Source organism: Patagioenas fasciata, chromosome 17 (genome assembly GCF_037038585.1).
Source record: "Patagioenas fasciata isolate bPatFas1 chromosome 17, bPatFas1.hap1, whole genome shotgun sequence".
NCBI classification, from domain to species: Eukaryota; Metazoa; Chordata; class Aves; order Columbiformes; family Columbidae; genus Patagioenas; species Patagioenas fasciata.
Window position 1 is genome coordinate 7161632 of NC_092536.1, and position 15986 is coordinate 7177617.

Genomic DNA, 15986 nt, shown 5'->3' on the forward strand with positions numbered 1-15986 from the left:
TTGTAGCAAAGACCAAACCAAACTAACCTATTTCTTGACAAATGTGAAATCCATTACAGACTTAAAAGCCAAAGTTAAGGGTTTTTTGCTTTTCTCTGCAGTACACGATTAAAATCTAATGTTTGCAAAACTTGATCAACTCTTTAAAATGTTCACTTCTAGCATGCAAATAGTAAACATCATCTTTCCCTTTTCTGTCTTTTTTTAATGTAGGCACTTTTTTGTGTGTGTGGAAGGGGGAATTCTTATAACATGTACTTTGCTTTTTACGGTCTACAGTTGTGCCTTACATAGGTCACAGTACACAATGTGCATCTTAGTGTGTTAAAAAAATCCTTAGCAGATTTTATTATATCAAGTGAAGACCGTGTTTGTACTAATGATATCTTAAACACGAGAGACAAGTTTGTGGGGAAAAACCACACTGTTTTCTATTAATGGGAATGCTTTATGGTAAAAAACATGATTCTAAATGACAGAATGTTGCCACTGGCTGATTGTATCTTCCTGTGGATGAAATACTGCAGTCTATATTAAGTACATCAGCCCTTTAAGCTTCCATAAATTTAAACATATTTTGTTTACGAAATTGTGCAGGACTGCATGGTGCAGTAGCAAAATCTGAAATTGTAGTGGCTTTAGGAGTGTTGCAAGGCACTGCAAAAGAGTAAAATTGCAGCTTCATATCAAATCTGCTGTGGGGAAAAAAGAAGATTTGTTATAAAAAAGTAGTACAAGATACAAATGGTGACTAAAATAACTGAAAGGGCTGGATAATTTGGAGTTTCTACAGAAAAAAAGAAGTTGTGAACTATGCTGTGATCTTCATCATGCAAGATATTTGGATGGATGGCTGTTAAATTTATTTTAAGCAACATCTCTGTAAAGGCTTGTCTGAAATATTTAAATTATATGCTTCATTAGGCAAATGGGTTTATTTTCCCATTGCTTGGCTAAAGGAATGTATTAGGAGGGCAAGGTTTAGAAGAACAATACAGTTTGACTGCATGGTTTCACTGCATAGTTTATCCCCGTGTGTTGTTCACGGATGCATAGAAGGTATTTTATTTGACATTGGTGATCTTTTAAAAGTGGACTTTGATTTTATTTTTATGCCATAGTTGCTGTCAACATAAATAACTGAGATTCAGTTAATATAACCATGTGTTTGACCTGCTATTTAGCTAGAATGGATGAAAAATAGTTCCCTTCTTTGATTTTCATGTATTCATTCAAAATCTCTGCAATGGATTTCAGTCTCAACAATTCTTTAATATTGGAAGAACTGGTAAGAGTTACAAATAGAGGGATGTTCCCATTACATTGAGTTAGGACACTGCACTAGAAATGGCAAAATTCCTGCCTTTTGCTTATACTTCAAATTTAGTACAAACTAGTTTAGAGATGATATCTTATCCCAAAGACCATCTGCATGCATATTACAGTTATATAAAACTAAGCTTCTGTATTTGATTTTTATGTAATGTAACATACTATTTCTGCATTGCTTTGGGTGGATCTTGGTTGGTGTCAGAATTGATACAGTGAGAGGAAAACCTGTTAGAATTCTTGTGCTACCAGGTTGATAATTTGTTGCACTTAATATTTTATTGTGTGAGTATAAATCATTGACACAGACATTGTAAACATGCTGTAGCAGCTAAGTGTGAGATTACAGTTGGCTTATGCCTTTACAGTTTAACCAGAGTATGACAGTATCTTGTCTAGTGTGAGTGCATTCTGTTCCTAAAGCCGTCATAGCAATCTTCAAAGCAGAAAGGTTAGGTCATTTTTTTTACTTTATTGCCTGTCTCCACAGAAGGAGGAAAAGCTCAACTCTAGGGTTACACCACTATGGATAGAGGAAGAATTTATCCGATGTGTTGCATGCAGTTGATTTATGGAGACTTCAAACAAGTCACCTGGAAATTAGCAGTGAGATTTCTGTTGAGATTAAAATCCACATATTTTCTTACAATAGTTGTCATTAGTGGGAGCGCACCACCATAGAAACAAATGGTCTCATTCTGAAAATAGTGAATCTTAACTAAGTAAGGCACCGTTATACCCCTGGCATGACTGGCTTTATTGATTTTTTTTTTTTTTTTTTTTACTGTTTACTTGATCAAATTCTGTAAAAGTTGATACTGTGTTTATACCCTCGTATTTTACTATGTGGTTATTTTTGTTGTCCAATCTGGTTCCAAGTAAGAGGTATCTAAAGTTGGTTCTAAGGAGTTGGCTACAGTGAAGTCGAGGGATCTGCTTAATTGTATCTTTCAAAATCAGGCCCTCTGAGGAGTTAACCTAGAAAAACAAAATCAGTGGGTACTTCTGTAGATATCTAAGTCTGTGTTTTCTCAAGTGTGGAGATTTTGCACGAGATAGAAGATGTTTACTAGCTATAGCACAGCAAGGAAGGAACCTGTGAGTCTGTGGATGTGCAGTTCTGCATCTCCAAATACCTTTTTGTGAAAAATCTCTTGGTCTGGTTCTGCAAGTCTTAATCCTCTGTAATCAGCTGATGTTAGTTACTATGAGACAAGCTGAGTGGTTTTGAATATAGAGTATATTTAGGAAGAACAAAATTGTAGGATTCAGATCACAGATTCCAGGCCAAGTATCCCCAGGAAGTAAATTTCATCCAACGCTTGTTTAATGGTGGTGCTACTGCTGACAGTATTACAAGGTACTAAGATCCATTAGGCAAACATGGGTGGGATTGTACTTCTCTGCTTAACTCTGCAGTTTATATTGCACTGGGAAGACCTTTCTGAACCCCATGCAGTGTGTTTTTTCTTTACAGATGTGACAGTTTGCTTAGGCAATTGAGGATCTTTGTTCCATAAGGTCCTTGACTGCAGTGTCGAAGTCTTCTGTGCATGCCTCAGTTGATTTTGTTTATAATTATGGTTTTCCTGCATCTCAGAGCACACGCATATTATTTCAGAAGCTGCAACAGGGTTTCCATGAGCTACTGTGCAGATATGTGCCAGTGCACCACTAGTCTATTAGCTTATGATTTGTAGGTCAGGGAGAAACTGAGATTTTGCTGTCGAAGCAGTATCAGCTCTTTGCTGCTTCAGTGCTTACATGACATCTCAAGTTGGCTGAAGATTAAAAGGACACTGTCAAGGTATCTCTCACAATTTTGTTTTTATTATTTATTTTGTTTGCCTTATTATTGCTGTCATAAGCCAATGGAAGCTTGAGTTCTAGTGCCTTGCCAACAGGCCTTTGTCCTCCAGAACAGTTAGTGTTTGGCTGCTTAGGGTTTATTTAAGAGTTGTGAAGCATTTACTGTCTTCCAAAATACATTACTGAAGAGTTACAGCTTAAACATTGCAAGCAAGTGAGGAGGAAGAAGTGAGTAAATCAGTTTGGGACCAGTCTTGACATTGTGTAGCTATGGTAAACTCCAATTATTTCTTCTTTTCCTTATTTATTTCAGAACTTAATAATTTGGGAGTATATAATCAGGCATCAGTTCTTCCTTTGCACAGTCATCCTTCAGAGTGGACTTTCCAAGGGACCAATATCAAGACCTGCATTCTTAGTTGGATATATTTTGAATTATCTAATGAAGTGCAGTAGTGTTGACTGACTTGGAGGTGCCAAGCAGTAGCTTTATTTGGAGTACTGGCCAGAAAAAAAAAATCTTCAGAGAATCTGGGCTTTGTATGACATGTACCTTTTTTATTTTCTAAGCTTAATTTTTTCCTCCTATTTCTGCTATGATAAAAGGAATGATCATGGGAGTTTTGTACACAAAAATGCTACCTTAACTTGTTGCTGTAAGAAAATCTTTTCTGTATGGATCTACATTAATCACAATGTGAAGTTAATGAAACCAGAGCTACTGTTTCCAGTAATTCAATTGCCTGCTCCTCATCTGCTCTGGCAACTGGAAGCAGATCAGCACAGTTCCTCCATGGGACCTTCTCATTACAGTAAACATTGTCTATTTAATTTGGGTTATATAGTGATAAAATTTTAAGTAACTTGCTATTCAGAACAGTGACAAGCAATCACACAGACTTTTACTGGATTATTCTGATGGCTTAGAAACTGTATTGCAGTGTTTAAGTAAGCAACAGTGTCCATGTCTGCTGGATTCACAGCTTGATGAGAGCTGGATCTATGTAGTGATATTGGGCAGGCATATTTTTTTCTGGTTTTAAATGAAGAAATAACAACCTTTTTGACAGTATGCAGAGTAGCAAAGGTTGCAGAGATTCCCCAGAGGAAAGCAAATTGCGGAGTGACTTCAAATATGGTTCATAAAGCGTGGACTATCTTGGGGAAGGAGAATCTGAGATGTGACACTTAAGTTGGGGTAGTTAAAATAACTTCAGGCATGTGAATAAGACGCCTGAGTTAGAAAGGGCAGTGACTTATGGCTGCAAATAAAAACAGTGGAGAGACAGACAGACTTCTCTGGGGGTTGGTTCAGTCTATGAGTTTGAATCGAGTGCTTTAAGTGGCACTTTGAAGGAGACTCTGCTGAGTGGTAAATCTGGATAGTACATGGAGACTGGCTTCCAAAATTAAGCACGTATGTCAGGTGTTGGGAGTGAGACAGCATGAATATTTTTCTTGTTATGTATACATCAAAACTTTAAAGAACTTTCATGTGGTGGGTATTTTAATTGCTCATTGATGGGTTGAATTTTCATTAGACAGCTATGAGGTTGAATAATTTGGGTCATTTTGTGCAGCTGTCGGAACTTTGAAAGGATTCTGTTGGTGGTGGGTTGAGTTTCTTGTGATGTGTATTAATGTAACGTGACTGGTAGCAGCCCAGTAGAACCCATGAGTTTGCTGCTGTAGGAGTTTGTTTCTGTTTTGCTGTACCTGGGGAAGAGAGGGCAGCCTTACACAGTGCTGCCTATGGAGAGAAAGGGGGCATGAGCGTGACCTGCCGTGTTATCTTGGGGTTTGCCAAGGAGAATCCCTCTAATAGCAGCTGAGGATACATGGGAAATGCAATTAAAGTGCATCATTAAAAGTGTTACTTCAAAGTGGTGATGTTTTTTGTTTTATTTTGTTTTTTTAAGGAAATGCAAGTTTTATTAAATGTTGCAGTGCTCATCTATGATGTGCACAGAACATTAATTATTGGTGTGGACATTTTTAACAATATTCTACTCTTTGAGATCTAATCCTAATATTTTGTTAATCCTCTACAGTGGGTTAAAATGGCATAAAGATCAGATTACTGGAATTAGGAAGACTTCTGTCTCTCATCCCTGGATCTGCTTCTCTGTTTTGGTAGGGCAGTGACAGGGAGTGGTCATGTTTTGCTGTGTGTCTGCTCTGAGATATTTAAAAGAAGAATGCTTATGTATACCAATATAAATGATGTGCTTCATACAACTGTGATAATATTATCTATGCTTAACTTTTCAATACTTCATGAATCTTTGGCATATGGTTAGTATTCCACTGTCTATATTGCTGTCAAGTTTTGATTTAGAAATGAACTCCATTTAAAAGAGTGAAATATTCTAACATTCCTTCTACAATTCTTAATGTGATGCAAGGAAGCTTCAGTCTTGTTGATCAGTAAAATGATAATAACCATCCATAAAACTTGGATTCAGTTTTGAATGTCAGTAAGTGCACGCCAATAATGGTCCCAAGGTATTAGAAGCACAGTTTTATTGCATGCAGTTGCTGTAAATTTAAGAGTTTTCCGGCATGTTTAAGACATGATCTCTTCTGCCTGAGTAAGTATCACCTTTGACTTTATTTTATCAATGTAATGTCAAGTGAAGTCTCAAACACGAATCCTAACTTAAACTGGCAGTGTTCTGATTTTTTGCACCACAGGCTGGGTCACGCCATGCTGGTAAAACTTCTCCACATCTTTTTAGACTGGTTCTTCTGTAATTCAGTGTGACAATACAAGTAGTGAGTTATTGATGGCAGCTAAAGTGAGACCATTATGAATGTAATCAATAACACACCTGCATAGAATAACAACTACTACCAGGGACATATTTTGTATTGATTCAGGAATTTATGTTGTTTCTACTACACCCAGTCTGGTGCTTTCATAATTTATGTAATAAAATCTCTACTTTGGAGAAGCTGTTACTAAGTTAAATACCAAGAAATGATGACACATCAAGATGTAAATGACATATTGAAGATTTTACTACAAGCAGAAATAGCACTTGCTAAATTCCTGTGGGTTCTGATTCAGGACCAAGGCATTTCCTCACTGCGGGCTGGAAGATAATGGAAGTGAAAAATCGTGTTCCCTCTCCCGAGGCGGTGTTTGAGAGGTAGAGGGTAAGGCGCTATTTTCAGTGTGATACAGTGATGGAAGCTTATTGGGTTGTATAAACCATAAATGTGAAACTTGGGTAGAATCTCTGTCAGTGACACTAACCCTAATTCTAGTTCTGTCCTTAAACTGGAATGTAATTTTCTCTTAATACTGATATATATTCAGGTGTCTCTCTAATAGAGGAACACATTTTAAAAGATTGATGCCATCCTCTGATTTTCTTTTCCAAGCCTGAAGTCGGTGAAATTGAACAGAAGGTACAGATTAGGACCAGGAATTTGGGAATAGTGATGTTCCTTGAAAGTAATACATAGCTTTCTGGAGATACGTATTTATTCCCTTATTTGCTGCCTCTCTGGTTGTTTTGTTGATCAGATGATTACCCACGAGTTCAATGGAAAATTACTGTGTATTTATACTGAATAGAATAAAATCTATTGGTGAGCTTTAAGTGTGATAAGAAAACTTCAACAATTTATCACAAATAAACTTGGTGTGCGAAGCTTACATAAAGCTTCAAATTCACATATATAAAGCCTCTGTAAGGCTTCAAATTCAGTTGTTCATACAGATTCATATAGATTTTATTCTTGATTTGAATGTCAAACAGAAAACTCAAATTTGCCAGTATTGCACATACTAGCTTCTTACATATACAGCTTTCTATTTCTGATGGTGTTACCATTTTCTATCCAAATAGACCTCAAATTTTTCAGCGGGAGTCATCTCAGTGTAGTCTAGAGAAATATGCCCGTCTTGAAATTAATAACCTGTACTTCAGGTTATTAGATAAAATCCTAGTTCTTTGTTAACGTCTAGATATTTTTTGCTGCCCATCTTTAGTGGCATTATATCAAAACTCTATCTGCTGTGGGAACAATTACAGTATAAAAGGAGTGGTTTGTGCTTTTAACTGTTCAAGAGTTGGTACTAAGAATCTCAGCATGAGAACTGTTTAGGGAAATCCTTCCATACCAAGCTTGAACTAATTCTGATCAAATTCAAGTAGGATATTATATTATTTTTTAATGTAATAGTGTATTACATGTTGTTTTGTTGCTTAATGCTGAGATAAAACTCCCAAAGTATGACAGATAAGAATCCAGACAGAACAGCGTTCCCTAGACAATTTTCTTAGGATACTATTAATGAGTCAACCTGCTTGTCATTGAGAACATGTTTTGTGCTGATATTTTGTCCTGTACAAAAAGAGGGTATTGCTTGGAAGAATACTTGCTATGTTATCTTTTTCACCCGTGTGTCACGATGGAATGTTCCTGTAGGTGATAAACAGTCTTCAGCTTTTACGGACTACTTGCTGCATCCATGGTGGGGTTTCCGAATCCCAGCCCACGCTCATCAATCTGTTCAAGGATAACCACCTCATTTCATCTATGACACCGCAAATCACTTTCCTCTCTTTTGAAGCGCAGAAGCAGTATAACTCTGAATCTCAGGAACTTTAGTTTTTAAGGGACCGAAGAACTAATGTTAAACAGAACTGAAGCTTGTTTTATTCATTTAGCTCTCTGGGAAGATCTAATGTGACATATCTAGTCACTTACAGCCCAGTAACAACATTCTTGTTTTGTATTGTTAGCAGTGGTTTTTACATTGAAAATTAACTTAAACTCTAAATACTAATAGTTGTATAAAGGTTAGTCTCTTCACAATGTGAGGCGAGTATTTGCATTTAGATGCTCAGGAGATAACACAGGGGTTTGTTTACACAGGGATTTTTCCTTCCTGACTGAACACACTCTCTTCCCAATGGAAAATTTTGATTTTTCTGAACAGTCAGCATTGTACTTTTTCTAAGCCTTACTGATAGGACAGAAAATTCTCCTAAGGAATTTGTTGAGCTGTTGGACCGTCCGCTAACAAGTGGCAGAGCTCTGGCGGGGTTTGCAGCCTGCGTGGCTCAGGTGTCCTGTGAGGAACTTCAGTGGGGATGGAATCCTGAGTAAAAAGAACGTGTGAGAACCTCTCTGTGATTTATAAATAAGTTGATACCTTGGCCGAGACCTTCAGTGATCCCTTAGAAAATCAGGCCAAAATTCTTAGAGGGATTTAGGCACAGAGTTCCTGTTAAATTCCCTTCTATTTCTTTACAATATTGTCACTGAAACAAAAGGAAATAGGTTTAGGAATCCTTCCAAAGGTTTGGATCACAGGTATAAACTTACCTTGACTTGTTTCTTCTAGGTTTGTTATTGTTTCAGCTTTATTTTCAAATACAGATGGGTTAATTTGGTGAGATGTATTGACAAGTATGTTTAGAGAACTAAATTATTGCAATTATTTTAAAAACGCACTTGCGGATCATTTTCCTCAGGCTACCAAACTAAGCATGGAGCTTGATTTTTAACTTGGCTTACTCAAGGGGATTTTTGTTGTCCAAATATCAGTGTGTATTTGTATACGTTTGTGGTATCTCTTTATCTACTGAAGTTCATGGGATGAGAATTCCTTTCACCATGCTTGTTTAAAACTGCACACAGGCATTTAGTATCTTCCCAAACCCCACTAAAAATAGTCCAGAGGTTCTTACAACTGAAGAGTTTTGAAGTAAGTTTTTCCCGTTTGTACTATTGTAAAATGTGTAATTAAATCCAGTCTCCAGTTGAGACTGTATAACTCAGGGAATATTGAACATCCCTGCTTGCCTCAGGCAAGTCTAGTGGACTATATTGCCCACAATTAAACAGATGAATGCACAAATAAGGATAGGCATCCTTCCAAACACTTGTATCTGTATTTAGCAAATTCTTCTCATTTCCCTCTCTGTAGGAGGGTAGTGATGTTGGTAGGGATGTGATTTCTCAACATAACCTTAATATTGGCCAAGAGAACTGTCAGTGTCTTAAGCCCTGTCCTTTAAGATGTTTTCCTTTCCCATATTGTTTTGCCGTTATGTTATTACTTCCGAGAGTTTCTGACTTGGGTTAAATTCCTAAGGATAAGTGTTGTAGAGGTCTCAGAATCTTTACTGTCTGCATAGTAGCTCAACAAAGAAAACGAATTTTCCATAGTGTCTTATTTTTAAATGAGCTTTGTACTGTCTGTAATCTATTAAGTATATCTGCATGCACCCATGAGACTGCTATACAGAGAATATAATTATTTTGTTTACCATTTTGAGATTGATGTGAACGGAATCAATACCGGTTATTTTGCTTTACATTACTGAAGAAATCTGGAATGTTGACCCACCTTATCTTATTGGTGTCAAACAGATCACAAAGCTCTTACATACACACGATTTGACCTTCTAGGGCAGTTTTCAAAGAACTGGCAAGCTTAGCATGTCACTTTCTTCTCACTTGAAGAAATTAAATCTAATTGGGAGGATCCTGTTAATACAATGTAGATACAGGTTACATGTGCACACAGCGTGTGGAAAGTCTGGAATGAAAATGGCTGTAATGAAGGAGGGACGAACAAAAAAAGGCCCTGAAATAGACTGATTTATTTCAGAGTACAAGATTGATAATTTAATGACTTCAGTAGCTGCACAGGCATAAAATATTTACAGCAAGATGGAGAATTCTAATGGGGAAAAGAGATCTCTGAAGGCATTTTCTTCTAGAAAATATAAAATGAGAAAGGAATTATGCACAAATATAACAATGACACAGTTTTAGTATTGGTGATTAATCGCTTGATAGTAATTTCTCTCTTCACGCAGGTGTAGTTTGACTGAATAGACCTGAGTTACTTATGTGTTTTAAGAGGAGAATCATGAGCAGCATTGAGTTCTCCTTGGGAAACCTTTTACTTTATGCTGCCTGTTAACATTGTCTTTCTTAGAGCAAATATCACTTCAGACTTTTGTAACAAAGAACCAAAAAATATGCTTTTGCATTCTTGTCATTTCACATGAAATCAAGTGACTGATTTCTGATAGAAATCTCAAGAGCGTTGAGTTCATACAGGTTTCTCCAACTTCCACCTCAGAATAACCGCTTGCCTTTAGAGACAAGGAATGTTAATAGTAGATTCTTGTGATAAACTCATTTAAAATATCATTGTCACTATGAAATCGAAACAAATTTGAGGTAAGAAGAAAAAACCCAACTGGTTTAAAGGAGGTGTAATATCCTGGAGTATAACATGTCTGTTTTGAGTGTCTTGGTGTGCCTGGGGAGCTGAGAGCAGTGACTGGGAGCTGAAGGAATCCAGCTCTCGGCATTACTGGCCCCAGAGGCCTCACTGTCTCCCTGCTAATGCACACAGGCCTGTTCAGTGGATTTCATGGTTGTGCATCTCATTGTCATTTTCAGAGCTCATTGATTTAAGCAGCTCCCACTGTTCAAGAATATGGCAACTGGCAGTACAGCCTAATATGCTGATAGGTACAGTCTTATTTCAGTCAAAAGCTGAGGAAAAAAAGAACTACTGTAAGGATGAACTGAACACTGGAGCAAGTTGCCCAGAGATGCTGTGGAGTTTGTTCCTGGAGATTTTCAAAACCTGACTGGAAAATAATCTGAGCAATTTCTTGAAATTGACTCTGCTTTGAGCAGGAAAGTTGTAGGAGATGATCTCCAGCAGTCCTTGCCAACCTCAGCTGTGATTCTGGAAAAATAAGATGGTTAATAATTGAATGTTCTTCGGATTACTCTGTCTTCTACAAGAAGCAGCAAAGCTGCAAGGATCATGATGATGCAAAGGGTGGAAGGTCCAGAAAGGAGTTTCAGGGCTGCAGGACAATCTGTGTTTGCGTTTCCCCGCAGTGGGTGTCCCTGTCAGTGATGCTCCCCACGGGCGGGGGTGACGGGACAGCTGATGGACGGAGCTCAGGCCGGGATGCGGCTGCGGCTCCCAGGGTACCATTAGCAGCTGTGGTTATGAAACTCCACTTTGGGTTTTGTTAACCAATTTAGTTGTATCCATTTAAATTAACACTTAAGGTCACACTTCTGCCTTTAGTGAAATCAAGAATTTAAAAAGGTTTATTTAAATTGAAAGGCTTCCACTGTCAGTTTATACAGCTGGCTTCAAAGCGTGTTGAATATAATCTTCTGATGAGTTTTAGCTTTGCTGATAGATAGATGTTTCTTCCATTATCTTGTTTGTTTCTATTTTGTATTTTGTACTTCATGAGTAATATTTGCAATTACTTTTCTACGATACCATGTTAGTAACAGCAGCAGGAAGCCATGGTTAGCTCAGCTGGAACATTTTGGCCTCTAGATTTCTTTTTATTGCTCTCAGAAAAAGCAATAACTGCCTGCTTAGCTTTGTGGTATTCTGATTCCCTTCTTCCTCTCATGCCCCTTTTTTGTTCTGCATTACTTTATTGGTTAGACCTAATGTAAATGTAGGAATAGTAAATCCAAGCTGATTGTACAAATATTGTCTGACATTGCTGTGTCTGTAACTAGGAAGATGAAAACAATTTTGGACGAGCTGAAAGAAGTTCTAAAATAGTTCATAATTGTCTTGCCTGTAAGACTGGATAAACAAAGCAAAAATGATTTTCCCTTTATTTATGCACATTTTTGAAGATGCTCAGAATTGCTGTGGCGGAGTATCTGGCTGTATTTCTGCTCAGTGCTCACTGCTTTTTGTTGACGTATTTAATGTCACCTGTGACTGTTGTCAGTGCAATCCTCCTGTTGAGAATGTGTCCTGTGGGACCAGGGATCTGCGCTTGGTTTTCACCTCTGTAACTGGTCTGCATTAAAGCACCTTGTGGACATATTTGTAATATTAAAATAAAGGTGCTTGGCCCTTGTTTAAAATCTCATCTCTGTAGAACTAGGTTACCTAATAAGCATGTTTTACCCATCTCATGGGGACAAAGTCTGAGCTGTTAAATCTGTGGCAGCAAAATGAAATAATTTTTGAATGAAGTCGTCATTTTCAGTATCAATAGAAGGTCATGCCCTTGTCAACCAGCGTTGGTTCAGCATAAGGTTCCCATCAGAACTGGTTGCATTATGCTCAGAGCTGCTCTTTAAGAGACCTTCCCCCGTGACTGTGTTTAGAACTGCCAGTATGGTGGCTCTTTTGGACATTTATAAGAGACTAGTTAAGATTGTCCTTACTGCAGTTATTCAGAGTACATACTTGTTAGTTCTCAATAACTGGGCTGGCAGAAAGAAGCTGTTTGAAGCTTATGATACAGCACTAGATCAACTGCTCTTTTTCCATAATTTCTTCTCTCCTTAGTGTTGGGTGTGAAGTCACAATGCTTATTTGGCAAGATGTAAGAGCAGTTTGCTTCTTTCTTAACTCTAGAAATTCTTTAGAGAAGTTAAGGATCTAAACTTTTGTAGATTTTAGGCTCAGAGTAAAATTTACCCTTTTCCTTCTTTTAACCCCAATGCTGCTGGGTCTTAATGTTCCACATTAGATGAAGGTGCCACTTCCAGCTTGCAGTGTATGTATGCAATCAGATGTATTTCTAGTTCGGAAACAAATGCATTTCTCAGGTCAAGGTGCCACTAGTCACATTAGTTATGGAGTTTCTATTCAGGGTTTGATCTGTTTCTTATGTTTTTCAGAGGTATCCATAACTTTGAGCTGTGCTTTATGAACACGAAAAGGGGCCTACCAACTTGTCTGAGCGAGTGGTAAGAGTTGTCAGAATTTCCTTACATATATTTTATTTTACTGATGTCACATGTTCATACCTATGAAATCTAGAAGGCAAAATTGTAACTCATTCAATCCATGTTTGCTATTTACTGTTAGGAACAGTCTCACAATTGACATTCAATAAAGTCATAGACTAAATTCATTTAATAGTAATGGTCTTTAGCAACCTTTTTCTCAAACGGTAGAACTATTGAACAGAGTATGGCTAATGTATGCAAGAGTTCGAATTAGTTTGCTTGGAATAGCAAACCACCATATAAAACCAAATGTCTGTATAATCTGAATGTAGAATAGTTAACTGCATATAATGTGAGTAATAATAAAACTTCCAAAACTTCATAAATGGACCTTTTCAAAATGTTTTGTCCTGCTTTTAGATGAGAGGTGAACTGGCTTCCCACCTCCTCACTGCCCATTCCCATTGCTCTGTTGGGTGTTCGGCTGGGCCATCAGACTCCAGGGGAGGTTGTTCTCTGAGCTCTCTGGGGCACATGAATGTAACACAGATAATAATTCGGTGTTTATCTGCTTTTGTGATGGGATCCATGGCTTTCTGCAGCATTTGACCCTTCTACCAACTGACTGGTTTTAAGCATAGGGCCTTTGTCAGAACAGGGCAGTCAGCATAGGCAGAGACCAAGCAATGTATTAATTTGTATGAGTTTGCAATGTAACAGTCATCCTGAGGTGAAACTTCTAGTGTTTAGAGCAAAGGAAAATAATTGTAGGGGTGAAAGGGAATAAGATGATAGGAACTAGGAGTTATCTCTTACCAAACAGCCTCACTACTTGTTCAAAATTAGGAAAAAAGTAGCAGGCGATCAAATGAGATGCTGTTTGTAGATATACAAGCAACCTATTATTTTTCCTCAGCATATTTGTGAATGTACAACTTTGCAAATGTTCCTGCTCCATTTACACTGAAGAAACAGTAGTAATTGTGCTATCATTACCAAAGAGATTTTTTACAGAGTGCATGACTAAGACTGATTTCCTTGTTTCAGAAGTGAGGTATGCTCTGTACTCACTTTAAAGAGTGTGTCACCCTCAATCAGCACCGCCATACATTTTCAGAGTGATGATGCTTTCAATTTATTGCTTGTCAGCCCTGAAGAATGCTGCTTAGTTCCTTTTACAAGTGCAACTCATTGACTGAGGCTGCTCACTTACAAAACAATTTTATGTTTATTTTGATTGGTTATTGGGTTTGTGGCTTTTAATGATAAAATAGAATTGCATTTTTTTGCAGTAGACGTCTTGGAAAATCTGAAAAGTTGGAGCCATTTGAAACTCCACTGAGGTCAGCAGTAGAATTTCTGTGGCTTTCAGTGGGAGTAAAGTTACACTGCCTGAATGTGAAGACTTTTCCTCTCTTTCAAAAAATGCTTATAGTCTGCTATAGTTAGGGTTACAGGAAAACTAAGTAAGTATGATAGTACTCGATTATGAATAAAAGGTATTTCCTAAGTAGGAGAAAGAAGTTTTAACCATTTGTTATGCTAGTGTATTGATTTTTTGTTTAATACCTACATCTTTGAAAATCATTGTACCATAAAAGTAGGTTATCTGAAATTATTTTGCTTATATCATCCAGCGTGTTTTATTACGTTGTATGGAGGAGTAGATCTGAACAGACAGAGTGCCTTCTCACGAGGCAAGAAGGAAAACTGCAGGATGAACACTTATTGGAGTAATGGTAGACATGGCCTAAATTCTATACTCATAGATATCACTGGTCATGTAAACAGGGAATCCAGCTTAGAGAGAAAGCATGCAATTCTGTGAATAGATGTTTGGGGGTTTATTGCACTCTAGGAAGATGCTATTACAAGTGAATTTGGCATAAAAGCCTCTAGCTAATGGTTGCCCTGATGTGATTTGTGAAACATTAAAAATAATTGCTTTTTCAGAAATTAATACTACATAGATATTTCCCAAATTGTGGTTGTGTGGTTTAAATGGTCAGTTTTGATTGTAATGTGTAAAATGGAGTTGGCTTGATTTGAAACACATTCGAGGCTGCCAGGTTTCAGACCTGAGCCATCCAGAACATGTAGTTTTATCTGTGATAAACCTTTTTTTTTTCCTAATTCACTGCTCATAGATGAATGGCTGCTTATTTTGTGTTTCTACCATCTTTTTTGGAACAAGCAAGAATGACGAATTAATGTCATTTAATTGATGGATTGCTATAGATTAATTGCATTCCTACTTAATGTGTTTGATACTTCTTGCGAGTAAGCTATTTTAAAAAATTGTCTGTAGTTAAATTTATTATAAAATTAAGTCTTGGGTACGTCTGATTATTTGTCGCACTGGGGACGTGCAAGATATGGCCTAAATACTCAAGTGACCCAAAGATAACATTTTGGTTTGTAAACATTTGTAGCATAAAATAAGTCTGAGCTAATATTAGAAAGGAATTTCCCCTCCATGTCATGTATATTATATGTGGGTGTTACTTAGTGTGTTTTCATATGAGGCTCTTGGAAATTATTTTTGTATTTTATCGTACATCGAGTTTATTTATCTTGAATTTGAACTTTTACTACTGTCTCTGTGTGACATTAGTTTACAAACTAAGTCTGACTTACTCTGTGTTTGTATATTTGAGAATTTATTGCTGTGTGATTATCTTTAGTTAATGATCATACAAACCTTCCTGAATTTCTGAGCCCTAATTTTGCCTTCATTATTATCCACACAATTCTAGTGACTTAGAAGGGGGGTGGTCAGTAGGTCAGAGAGGTTCTTCTGCCCCTCTACTCTGCCCTCGTGAGACCACACCTGGAATATTGTGTCCAGTTCTGGGCCCCTCAGTTCCAGAAGGACAGGGAACTGCTGGAGAGAGTCCAGCGCAGGGCAACAAAGATGCTGAAGGGAGTGGAGCATCTCCCGTGTGAGGAAAGGCTGAGGGAGCTGGGGCTCTGGAGCTTGGAGAAGAGGAGACTGAGGGGTGACCGCATTAATGTTTACAAATACATAAAGGATGAGTGTCAGGAGGATGGAGCCAGGCTCTTCTCTCTGACAACCAATGATAGGACAAGGGGTAATGGGTACAAACTGGAACACAAAAGGTTCCACT

General features: G+C 37.5%; 1 protein-coding gene across 13 annotated transcripts in view; it reads left to right on the forward strand.

Moving 5' to 3' along the window:
* Positions 1-15986, forward strand: part of ARVCF (ARVCF delta catenin family member) — a 241239-nt gene that overhangs the window by 1277 nt on the left and 223976 nt on the right. For 9 of the 13 annotated variants that reach the window (XM_065851815.2, XM_065851818.2, XM_071815902.1 and 6 more), the window contains exon 3: positions 12808-12876. The exons of the other annotated variants lie outside the window; for them this stretch is intronic. The gene's annotated coding sequence lies outside the window, so the exon portion shown is untranslated. The remainder of the gene's footprint in view (positions 1-12807; positions 12877-15986) is intronic. 13 annotated transcript variants of the gene reach the window in all.